Genomic DNA, 12,870 nt, shown 5'->3' with positions numbered 1-12,870 from the left:
GGCATTTGTTGATGATCTCGGTCTACCTATCTAATTGAGGATGATAGGAGGAGTGATAGAGGTTGACTCCTTGCAAACTAAATAGCTCCTTCCAAAATTGACTTAAAAAAATAGAGTCTCGATCGTGTAGTTTGTATATTGAATCCATGAAGGTCTGGGCTATTGAGATAGCAGTATAGGGGTGTGAAAGTGCCATAAAGTATGCATACTTGCTGAATCTATCAACCACCATGAATATAACTTATTTTCCTTCATATTTAAGTATGCTAGTTATGAAGTCCACGTTGATGTTTGTAACTGGGATAGGCAATGGTTGTAGTAATCCTAGGTTAGCTACATTCTCTTATTTGTATCTCTGACAGGTTGGGCATTCCCTTATATACTATTTGACTTGTTTTTGTTATTTCTTCCAATATAATATGATGGCAACCCTTGCTGCAGTGACTGTAGAACTAGAGTGTCCACCTAAAGATGTATCGTGGTAAGTAGTTATAAGCTACTTTTGGACTTCCAAGTTGTTCCCTACCACCAATTTTCCCTTTCTAAATAAATAATCATTACTCCACATGTAATGAAGATGTGTAGTAAGGTCCTTAGTTAAATCTTGAATGATTGATTTCACCTTGCTATTTGTCTCCTAAGACCTCTTGATTTATAATACTAAGTTAGTGGAAATTGTGGACAAGGCTAGAGCATTAAGTCTACTACTAGCAACTCTAGAGAGAGCACCAACTATTACAGTCTTCTTTCCCTTATGAAACTCAATTTCATAATCAAAATCAAGTAGTTTAGTCAGCCATAAATGTTGAGAGGAAGATGATATTTTCTAATCCAACAAGTATTTAAGACTAATATAGCCAGTTCTGATCTTGAAGGGCCTACCCTATAAATATTGTCTCCACTTGGTTACCGCTTGTAGGATTTTAAACATCTACCTCTCGTAGGTAGATAACACTTGTTGTCTAGGCCCTAAAGCTTTGCTGATGTAGGCAATAGGGTGCCCCTTATATATTAATATTGCCCTAATGCTCGGCCCTGATGCATTAGTCTCAATGATAAAAGGTTTGCTCAGGTCAAGTAGAGATAGGACTGGAGGGTTAACTATCATTTTTTTTAAGAGATTCAAAGGCCAAAGTGGCTTCCTGGTCCCAACCAACTGCATCTTTTTTTAAGAGATTGGTTAGGAGTTTGCATATAATGTCGTAGCCTTTTACAAACTTCCCATAGTAGCTTATGAGTCCCAAGAACCCTCTTAGTTGCTTAATATTATGTGGTAGTTGCCAATTCTTAATAGCCTGTAACTTCTCAGCATCCATAGCCATGCCTGTTTTAGAGACATGGTTCAGGTACTCCACCTTATCATCACTGAAGACATATTTGCTTTTGTTTGCCATTAGTTTGTTTGTCATGAGTAGGGTTAAAACAACATATAGATGTTCTAGGTGTTTCTTGTGGGATTTACTGTAAACTAAAATGTTGTCAAAAAACACTAAAACAAACCTCCTTAAATGAGATCTAAACACCTCATTCATTAAGCTCTAAAAGGGGCAGGAGAATTAGTGAGACCAAAAGGCATCATAAGGAATTCGTAGTGCCCATTTTATGTTCTGAATTTGTCTTGTGGACATCCTTAGAGCTCATCTTGATCTGATGATAGCCATATCATAAATCAATTTTTAAGAATACATTTGTCCCTGTTAACTCTTCTAGCAACTCATCAATCAAGGGTATAACGAATTTGTTCTTGATTGTCAACTTGTTGAAAGCTCTATAATCAACACAACCTTTAGGAGAAGTCTTTTTTCTTTACTAATGATGTGAATGGGCTTTGTCTTGGCTGGACTATGCTGGAATCCACCATTTTAGAGATCATTCTTTCCACTATATCCTTTTGTAGACTAGAGTACCTGTATAGTCTAAGGTTAACAAGTTGAGCCTCCTCATTCAATAGAATAGTATGGTCTTCAAGTTTAGTAGGGGGTAAACCAGTCAGAGGTGTGAACACATTCTAATAAAGGTGAAGTAGATTTTGGAGAGCTTCCCCCTCTTTTTTTGAGATTTTTTCCCTTTGATAATGTATTTGCCACAACAACAATCTTAGGATTGATTATCAAGCTACAAAGGCTAATACCCACTATACATCCCATATTATCCAGTAATCCACTCATTTGTCCAAATTGAATTGATTGCAACTTCATAAGCTTCTCTCCCCTTAGTGTTACTCTTTGTCCTTGTTAGTCAAAACTCATCCATATACTCATGTAGTTGCATGCAATGTCCCTTAAGGTGGCCATCCATTGAATATCTAAAACCATATCGCAAGCATCTAGCTCCATCACAAACACATCAGCCACACAGTGTAATCCTTGTATTTTCCACTTGAAATCCTTGCAAATTGAAGTCCATAACATTTTTTCCCAATTGACAGCATTACTTGTTACGAGTTTAATGGGAGTTAGTGCACACTGTAAATTGTTAGCCACCCATTTATTCATGATGTTATGATTGCTACCAGAGTCAATCATGATAAAGATGGGTAGCTTATGCATCCACCTTGTCACCTTGAGAGTATAGCAACCAATAACCCTTTCCAAGGCATTCATAGAGATGTGAGGATTGGTGATTTCAAGATTATCCTTCTTGTTGATAGCCTCTAACTCAATTTTTTCATCCTTCCCCTTATCTTCCACTATGCAAATAGAGTAGAGCTTTTGTTTTCCTGCACTTGTGTCCCAAAGTGAATTTGTCATCACATAAAAAACATAAGCCTTTAGCAGGGGCGGAGCCTTTTACAGGCTAAGGAGAGCTGTAGCCCAGGTTAAAAAAACTTAATAACCCACTTTTTCTTTTTATTTTTACACAGCAAACCTATGTCCCACTTTCCCTATCTTTTACACAGCAAACCTAGTGTCCTACTTTTCTTTGCAACACAAATTAATTAGCAGCCATCAACCGCCCACTTTACTTTCCCTACTAATACTAATTAATTTGCCACCACATTCCCTTGCAATACTAATTAATTAGTTATATTTTATATCAAATCTATCTAAATATATATAATTAATTGGTTCACATGTCTTCCAAATAACTTGGGGTTTTAGATATTTTTTCTTCTCAACAATATATAATTTTAGCTTGGATTTTGAAGAAGAATCTATATAGAGAGCTGCAAGAGTGTAAAATCATTAGGTAAGAATTTACAAGCCCTGACTTTTCATTTTAAATTCAATGTTTCACATTCATTACAGTAGATTGTTAGTGGGGTAAATAGTAGACTGTACCCTAGAAATGGATGTATGCTAACACACTAGTAATTTAGTACTAATAATTTACTGGTTATTTCAAAGTTAAGTTCTCCAAATCTCCCAGTAGTTTGCATCACTAGTTTATCCTTGTATATTTTGCATTTCATGAATATTATATTGTGGCATTAGTATCTTTTTATCTTACACTTGACTTTCCTAATCCCTTTTTTCTTGAATAGGTTATAAATTATAATGGAAAATCAAGGAAACAAGAGAGGAAAAACTATGTTTTCATTCTTTAAACCAAACGAACAACCTCCTTTCAAATCTCAAAGGGTTGAAATTGATGTTAATACTCTTGAACGAGATCCTGGGTTGCGAATTCCAGTGTGAAAACATCCTATTAATCAACAAGATGAAATTAAAAGAGCTTATATCAAAATGGGTCCATATCAACCTAAGTTAGTGGAGTATCCAAGGATTGAATCAGGGAGATAGTATCGTCGATTTCATTACACTTGGTTTAATCAATTTCCTTGGCTAGAGTACTCTCCATCAAAGGATGCAATATTTTATTTTTCCATGCTTTATCTTTGAAATCAAAGTGCCTCGTCATCTCACATTCACTACTGAAGGCTTTAGAAGTTGGAAGAGGGTTAATGATGGGGGTTAGATGTGCACTTTTGATGCATGTGAGAAGTCCCACTTCACCACATAATAATGCTGTGAAATCTGCTAAAGATTTAATGAAAGTAAGTAGATATATTGATAAAGTGTTGAATGCACAAATTGTTAAAGAAGTTCAGAAAAATCGGTTGAGACTTATGACAACAATTGAAAGTGTTCGATGGCTTAACTTACAACCATGTGCATTTAGAGGTCATGGTGAATCTTTAGCTTCTAATAATCAAGGTAATTTTTTAGAGATGATAAGACTAATAGGGAGACTGAATGTTGACATTGATGATGTTGTCTTAGAAAAAGCTTTGAAAAATACAAAGTATACCTTGCCGACTATTCAAAAAGAGATTTTGCATATTCTCATGAACAAAGTGAGGAAAAAGATTTGTGAAGAAATTAGAGATGTAAAGTTTTGTATTTTGGTTGACGAAGCCAAAGATGCATAAAATAAAGAACAAATGGCTATTGTTTTGAGATTTGTTGATATTCAGGGTTTTGTACGAGAGCGTTTTTTTAGTATTGTGCATATTTCAGATACTACTTCTTTAACACTTAAAAAAGAAATTTGTGATGTGCTCGCTCGATATAACTTGCATATTTTCAATATGCGAGGTCAAGGGTATGCTAGCAATATGCGTGGCGTATGGAATGGACTACGAGCTCTATTTCTTAGATATTGTCCTTACACATATTATGTACATTGCTTTGCTCACCGACTACAACTGGTATTAGTTACAGTAGCTGAAAATGAAATTTCTATTTGATTATTTTCCTCAAAATTAACAACCATTATCAACCTTATTTGTGCTTCTCCCAAATGTCATGCCGAGTTACATTATGCTCAGGCTATAGAAATTGCATATATGGTAGCTACTGGAGAACGTGAGACTGGTAGAGGGGCTAATCAAATTGATAATTTACATTGAAGTAGAAGTACTCACTGGAGCTCTTATTTTGATTCTATTTGCAGCTTAATAGATATGTATAGTGCAACTATTATTGTGATTAAAAGTATGGTTCAAGAAGGATCTTCTAATTCTATACGTGGAGAAGTTGGTGATTGTTTGATTGTGATGAAATCTTTTGAATTTATATTCATCTTATATTTGATGCATAAAATAATGGGGATTACTGATTTATTTTGTCCAGCTTTGCAGCAAAAATATCTTGACATCTTAAATGCAATGGATCTTATATCAACTAATGAAGCATTGCTTCAAACTTTGAGAGATGCTGGATTTGATCTTCTCCTTGCAAATGTGCAATTTATTTGCATAAAATATGAGATTGACATACCACATATGAATGCTTCGTATAAAAAGGCTATAGGTTGTTCATGTCAACAAGGTTCAGTTACAGCTTACTAGCATTATCATTATGATAATTTAACTCAACAATAGATTTTTAGTTGGAAGAATTAAATTCTAGATCAGTGATGTGACAATGGAACTCCTTGTACTTAGCTCTGCTTTAGAACATAAAGACAACTTTAATGATTAAATCATTTAAAGTTGATGTTATTTATAAGCTTGCTGAGAAATTTTATCCTGAAGATTTCAATGAACAAGAGATGTATTATTTGAGATCTCATCTAGAGCATTATCATATTGATGTGATTCATCATGAGAGCTTTCAGAGCATGTCTATCATTTCTGAATTATGTCGAGGATTAGCTTAAACATATAAGTTGCAACACTATCATTTGATTGACAGGTTGATTCGTCTTGTTTTAACTTTGTTTGTTTTCACTGCCACCACAGAGCGAGCATTTTCAACTATGAAACATGTTAAAATTATACCTCGCAATAAAATAAAAGAGGAGTTCTTAGCAGATTTTATGATGATTTACATCGAACGAGAGCTTGTTGAAGATATTGATTCAGATTCGATCATAGATGAATTCTATTCTATAAAACATCAAAGGATGCAGCTTTGATAGTATAATTTATTTTTATTTTTATTTTGAATTTTATGTACTTTAAATTTTATTTTTTTATGTATTTTATGTTATGTATTTGAATTAAAATTGTATTGTTAACTTGACAAATTTATATATCCGAGTGAATGATTGATCTTAATAAATAATTTATGTGTATTTGTATCATAGCCCAAGACATGAAAAATTCTTGGCTCCGCCCCTGGCCCTTAGCCCTTCTCTCTTTCATTTTTGTGCTCTTGAGTGTTCTAGTGGGTCTCGTATTAGAATTAACAGGGAACCAAGTTTGAAGAGTAGGTAGTAACCCTGAAAGCTGAGAGGTCGGTAATGAGAGGTTTTGAGAGTTATAGGGTTTGTAATGGGTCTGTTGTTGGGGTGTCCTCTTATGGTTGTTGCTGTTAAAGGATATGGTGGGTTTTTTGCTAGTGTGTTTATGGGATTTCTTGTAAAGATTAGTATTTTCTTGCAAACAAGATAGGTTATAGGCTTGTTTAAGGGATTTTGGTTGAAACATCTTAACCAAGTTCTTTATCTCTGTCTCAAGCCCACCCAAAAAGGAAACCAAAGCATACCTTTCATCTATCTCTGCACAATTATAGTATATCAAAGTCCTTGATGTAAGTTTCCAAGTAGCCTTCCTGTTTCAGATCCTTAAGCTTCTCTAAGGGGTTCTTATGGTTGCCAAAACCTTTCATAGATTGCTCCGACATATTCATCCTATGTCACTAGTCTACCACCATTGCTATGCATGAAGTTTTGATATCAATATAATGCCATGCTATCCAAATAATAGGATGATAGCTTAAGTTTTTTGAATTCATGAATTTCTTCTATCTTGAAGTATTGGTTGTATTTATACAACCATTTGTGAATGTCTTCCCCTTCAAAAGATGGGAAATCACGCATTGGCTTATAGAACTTGTAATGTCCACCATAGTGCCAATCACAATCGTGGCTAGGCCTTCCTGATTGGTGTGTAATTGCTTATGGTTATTATTGGTCTCTCCTACAAGTAACTACAGTCTTTACAACAAGGTAATCTGCTCATGGAAATGTTCGAGATTGGCTCTTCCAGCCTTAGTAGTCGGGTGTCATTAATTGATTGATGTTGTCGTTACTGTTCCAACATCCTTGTCATCTTATCATTCCATTAAGCTTGCTCCCTGTTGGAATTTTCCATCACGCTTTGTAGTTTCTTTGAATCTTGGGACCTAGTGTTAGGAGCCATTGCTCTGGTCTGAAGAAACATAGATCTGATACCACTTGGAGCAGGATTAAGAATTTAGAGAAGACGACTAACAAAATGAGGAAATAAAAAGGACAAAATAATATTTCTCTTTTTTCATTACTTCATTCTATTGCAACGACCCTTACATGTAGGCACTGTAGAAGGTGGGAGTAAATTATATTGCCTTCATAGAAACAAGAATTACAATTATTAAAACGACGCATATATTATGGTAGGACACATGATGTGTTTTGCTTGTAACAATAACTTCTTTTTTTATTGATTTCCCTTTATTTAAATCTTCAAACCAAATCCATCTGTAACAAGCAATCTCTATAAAAACACTGTAAGGCCTTCTCAACTCTTTCTCTAGCTATCCTTATACAATTATTTGCTTTTCCTCTGAACCTTTTTGCTAGTTTTAATATTTCATTCTTCTTTATTTTTTCTTCTCTTCTCTTCTTACTTGTGTTGTTGCTGATTATGATGTTGGAAATGGGTGGTTTTTCTCATCGTGTTTGTGGGGTTGTAGTTTAGCCGTTGTTTTTAAGGGTGTTTTTTTTTTTTTTTTTTTAGTGGCTTAAACTTGTAAGTTTCAACCATAGTTTAAAACCTGGTTTGGCCCTACGGGTAAATCTAGGGCTGGATTCAGACCGAATTTAAAAAAAATAAGAAAATTCAAAAACCAGGGTGACCTGGCAGGTTGACCTGATTGATCCAACAAGACCCAGTAAAAGACCTAGTTACAACCCATTGATTATTTTTTTTTTTAACCAAAACATCTTTTTGATTTATAACAAAAATTAAGATATACCCGATCAAAACCCAGTAACCTTGGCAAAATCCATGACCCGGGCGGGTCTGATTGATCACTAGGCCGAGTTTAAAAACTCTGGTTTCTAGGGGTGATCATTTTCGGTTCGGTTCGGTTTTTACATAAAAAAATTAACCAAATCAACATTATTAATTTTAAAATTTTAAAACTGAAACCGGTTTGAACTTACCGGTTTCGGTTCGGTTCGGTTTTTGTTGTTCAAAAACCGGTAAACCGAAAGCAAATCTTGGTTTCTATTGTTCAAAAAAAACAGATCTGCCCACAAACTCCAAGCAAATTATAACATAATAAAATAAAAAACAACCCACAATATGTAGAGATAAACTTGAATGGAGTTAGAATCTTAATCATCAAAAAGCCATCTCTTTTTTTATCTGCCCATCTACCCGTGTAGTTTGATTAAATAAAATGTTGATGCAGGGGTGAACTTAAAGAGATAAGAGATAGAGAGAAAGGAAAGGGAAGGGGGCCTACGGGGAGAGATGAGAACCAAAGAGAAAAAAAGAGAAAAAAGGGAGGGGACTCTGAGAAGATGATGAGAGGTAGAGAAAAGTGAGGGGGATTATGAGAGGGAGAGAAAAGGGGGCTGTTAGAAGATGATGAGAGGGGGGAGGGAGGTGCAGTAAGAAGATGATGAGAGGGGGGCGGCGTTTGCTGAAAGTTAGTTTAGGTTTAGGGTTTTTTCTATTTATACTTGCTTTTTTTTTTTTAAGTGCTGGTATGGTTGAACCGGTTCGGTTCGGTTGAATTGGTTTCGGACTTTAGAAACCGAAACCGAACCGAACCGGGATTTTTTTGTGATTTTTTAATCGGTTAATCCGGTTTTTTTTTGTTCGGTTTTTTCTGTTATTTTTTTACCAGTTTTTCTAGTTTAATCGGTTTATCAGTTTTTTTACTCGCCTCTACTGGTTTCAACAACTTCCTTAAACAAAATGTACAGCTAAGATTAAAATATAACCATGTAAAAATTACAAGGACTTATAACTGAAGTGCCTTTAGAAACCAGTTTGATTCAGCCATGTAGCTGCAGTTAAGGATGTTCACGGTTCGGTTCGGTTTAGACTCAAAAAACCAATTGAACTGGATTATTATCTGATTGTAAAAAATTAACTGCACCGGACCGGAAACCGGTTCAAACCGGATTGGACCGGTTTGGTTAAAACCTGGTTTTTTTAGGAAAAAACCGGGAAACCTAATCCCATCATATATGAGTTTTTTTTGTCCGTTTTTTTTTTTTTTTAAATTGGTTTGGCCTTACATTAAATTAAGCTTTAAAATTCAAAGCCAACTGATGTTCAGCTTAATCCTGCGTAGTTTTATTATGTTTCTCTTCTATACATGGTTGACTTTTAATATGAATTGACTAACTTTTAATATGAAATCTGGACATGAATTAAAATTCCACAGAGATGCATATTGGCTGACTTTTAATATGCTTTCCAAAGTGCTAAATCAATGCAATGTAAGATGCATGATTAAATTTAAACACCTTAAATTAAAAGTCCGTTCGCACTAGAAAAGTTAACATTAACAAGCAGATACATTAGCAACCAACAATAAATTATCTAAAACATCTGGCATAGTTTGAACTTTGAAGAAAAAAACCCAGCAGGCAGCAACATCAGCATGGCAGCATCTAAAAATTCTAGCACCGGAAGCATCCAAAATTTTCAGCAAGGATAATGACATAATGCTATAAAAAACCACTAGCAAATTAGCAACATATTAGAGTTCAACTATTGAAAGAATTAAGTATGCAAAATTTTAAAGGGAATTAACAAGGCAAAGTAAATTAATTACCCAAAACAATTATATTCCAAGATTGCACCAAGCCACCAATAATACTTACAAACAATCAGTTGAGATTTTTAAACTTTCACCAAATTCTACAAAAAACATAAATTAAAATGTTAGATTAAACATGTGTAAATAAACAATATTTTAAAATAACTATATTTAAATTTATAAGAGAAATTACCTAACTCAATCATCTCAGAATTTTCAATATAATCCATGAAGGTTCTAATGTCGATTGGAATTGGTGCTAAACTCAACCAATTCTGACAACAAACAAGTGTTTGCACTGTCGATGGAGATAAAGAGCTTCGAAATGGATCTAATATACGACCACCAGTATTGAATGCTGCTTTAGAAACAAATGTAGATACCGGGATGGCTAACACATGTTGTGCCACCTTTGAAAGAATATTGTATTTTGTAGCATTAGACTTCCACCAACCCAAAATATCTAATTTAAAATCGTTCAGATCCTCACAATCATCACCCAAATACCTCTCAACCTCTTTTTTTTTTTTTGACATCGCCTTCTTCCTCTAAATGTTTTTTGAATTGAGAAGGTAAGTCATCCAACATATCATCATTTACCACCATTAAATCAACATTAACATTTTCATTTATACTAGTTCCAACACTATTAACAACCTCAACATTCTCATCAACATTCAAGTAATGCTCAAACAACCTTAGCAAAGTGTCTTTAACCTTAATTGTAAAATTTTCAGCCTCTTCAACATCATACAATCTTCCAAAACAAAATCTCACATACTTCAATTTGAAATGTGGATCTAACACAACAGCCACATATAACAAAAATTTTTGTGCATCTTGATCCCCCCAATACGTTTTATACTTTGCCATCATATTCTTTGCCATTTTACTTACATAAACATCTTCACTTCTACACAGTTGAGATATGCTTGTGTGCATGGAAATCAATTCATGAAAGAAAGAATTAGATGTCACATACAACGAGCCTTAAAATTTCAATGTAACTGTGTAAAATAATTTCAAGAACTTGACAAAAGATCTAGCCTTTTCCCAATCTTCTAAAGCAGGAGGACCTAAGTTTTTTTGTTTTCCTTTTGAATCAACCTCAAAGTAACTCAAATACCTAGGATCGGTTTCTTCTAACCTCATAAAAATCACATCAAATTTAACAGCCGCATCTAGCATCATATATGTAGAGTTCCATCTAGTTGCAAATCCAAGCAAATAGATTTTTTTACTCCCAATTTTCAACCTCTCTGCACATTGGTTAAAAACAAGTTGTTTAGAAGGAGAAGATCTAACAAACCTTACTGCATTCCTAATTTTAACCATTGAATCATCAATATCTTTCAACCCCGCACATACAATAAGATTAACAATATGTGCACAACATCTAACATGCATGCAGTCATTTGACAATATATTAGTTGCCCACCCAATTGTTACTCTTTTCAGATATTTTATTGTCAAATTATTTGAACTTGCATTGTCTACAGTAACTATTAAAATCTTATCAATTCCCCATTCCAATAAACAACTCTCAATCGCTTGGCCAATGGTTTCACCTTTATGATTAGAAACTTGACAAAAGTTTAGAATTCTTTTATTCAAGTTCCAACCTTCATCAATCCAATGAGCAGTCAAACACATATAATTAATATTTTGGATTGATGTCCAAGTATCAGTTGTTAAACATAAACGTTGATCCTTAAGAGCTTTCTTTAATTTCTCCTTCTCAACTAAATAAATCTTCAAACAATCTCTCCAAATCGTCAAACGAGAAGGAACATCAAATCTAGGCTGCATTACTTTACAAAATGATTTAAATCCTTGGTTTTCTATGAAGTTAAAAGGTAGCTCATCAAGTATAATCATTTTTCCAAGGGCTTTTCTACACTCTTCATAATTATAGCTCACTGCCATAACAGTCACCAAATTTCCCTCTCCATTATCACCCCCCTCTATTTTAGGCTTAGGTTCTAAAACTAGAGTTTTTTGTTTTCGATCAATGACAAAAGGAAATTTTTTGCATACACCTAGATGACTCCACATGTTACTAGTTCCATTAAGCATAGTATGACATGCATAGTCTTTTCCACAATACTTACATACAGCCCTAGGAGTTTTAGAATTACCATCTAGTTTTTTAAAGTGATCCCAAATTTAGGATGTTTTTCTTTTATTACATCTAGAAGGTGGATTACCTTCTTCAGTGTTGATGTTTATAATGGAGGTAGTGACTGGAACTGGAATAGGCAAAGAATTTGGTCCTGAACTTGAAGGATTTGTCTCATTTGATGTAGGATTTTCCATATTATCCATCTGAAATTAAGAAAACAACAACATAAATCAACATTTGATTGCAATTAAGAATCAAGTAGAAGTTGAGAATCATGTTAGGTTCATATAATTGCAAAAAAACATCTATCACCTCTCTATTCTAAAAAACTTGCATGCTGTAATGGACCAATTTCTATTCTAAAAATGAAGGAAAGAGCAAGCAAAACCCTGAAAGTCAGTGGCATTTACATGTGCTGATCCAACACATTTTACTCAATCAAGGCCTTGGTTCCATTAACTTATTCGGATTTTCATTGAATTATTTCACTCCCCCATATGGATTCTCACGCAATCTCTCTCTTATATAATTATTAGCACTTAACAGGACTAAACATTTACACAAGTATCAAGTATGTATGCAACACCTAATTACCAAATTCTAATAGTGGAGTGGAGGGAGTTGTGGAGTTCCCATAAAAAACCAAACATTTATACAAGTATGTATGTTTGGATCATACATGAACCGTATATATCTAAACCAAACCCCTCTACTAATTCCCATTAAAAAAGAATTGACTTGTCGATAATACAAACATCAAATTATTCCAAGCAGGGCAGGATTCAAAGTTTTTGTTGAATGCATGTACATGATCCACCAGAAACAGAAAGTGATGCAGGTTCATTTAAACTCAAAGAAGACAACCCAGTGAAAAATTTGAATCAAGTATGAGTCATTCAAATCTAAAAATCAGAAAGTGATGCAGGTTTATACTATATGACATCGAACTATCGAAAAATCAGCTAACTTCCAAATCCAAAATCATTTAACAGCACAAAAACATAAATCTAATCTAGAATGAATAATTAATACAACAAG

This window comes from Populus alba, chromosome 4, assembly GCF_005239225.2.
Source record: "Populus alba chromosome 4, ASM523922v2, whole genome shotgun sequence".
Lineage (NCBI taxonomy): Eukaryota > Viridiplantae > Streptophyta > Magnoliopsida > Malpighiales > Salicaceae > Populus > Populus alba.
The sequence above is the reverse complement of the archived record's forward strand: the minus strand, read 5'-3'. Positions refer to the sequence as shown.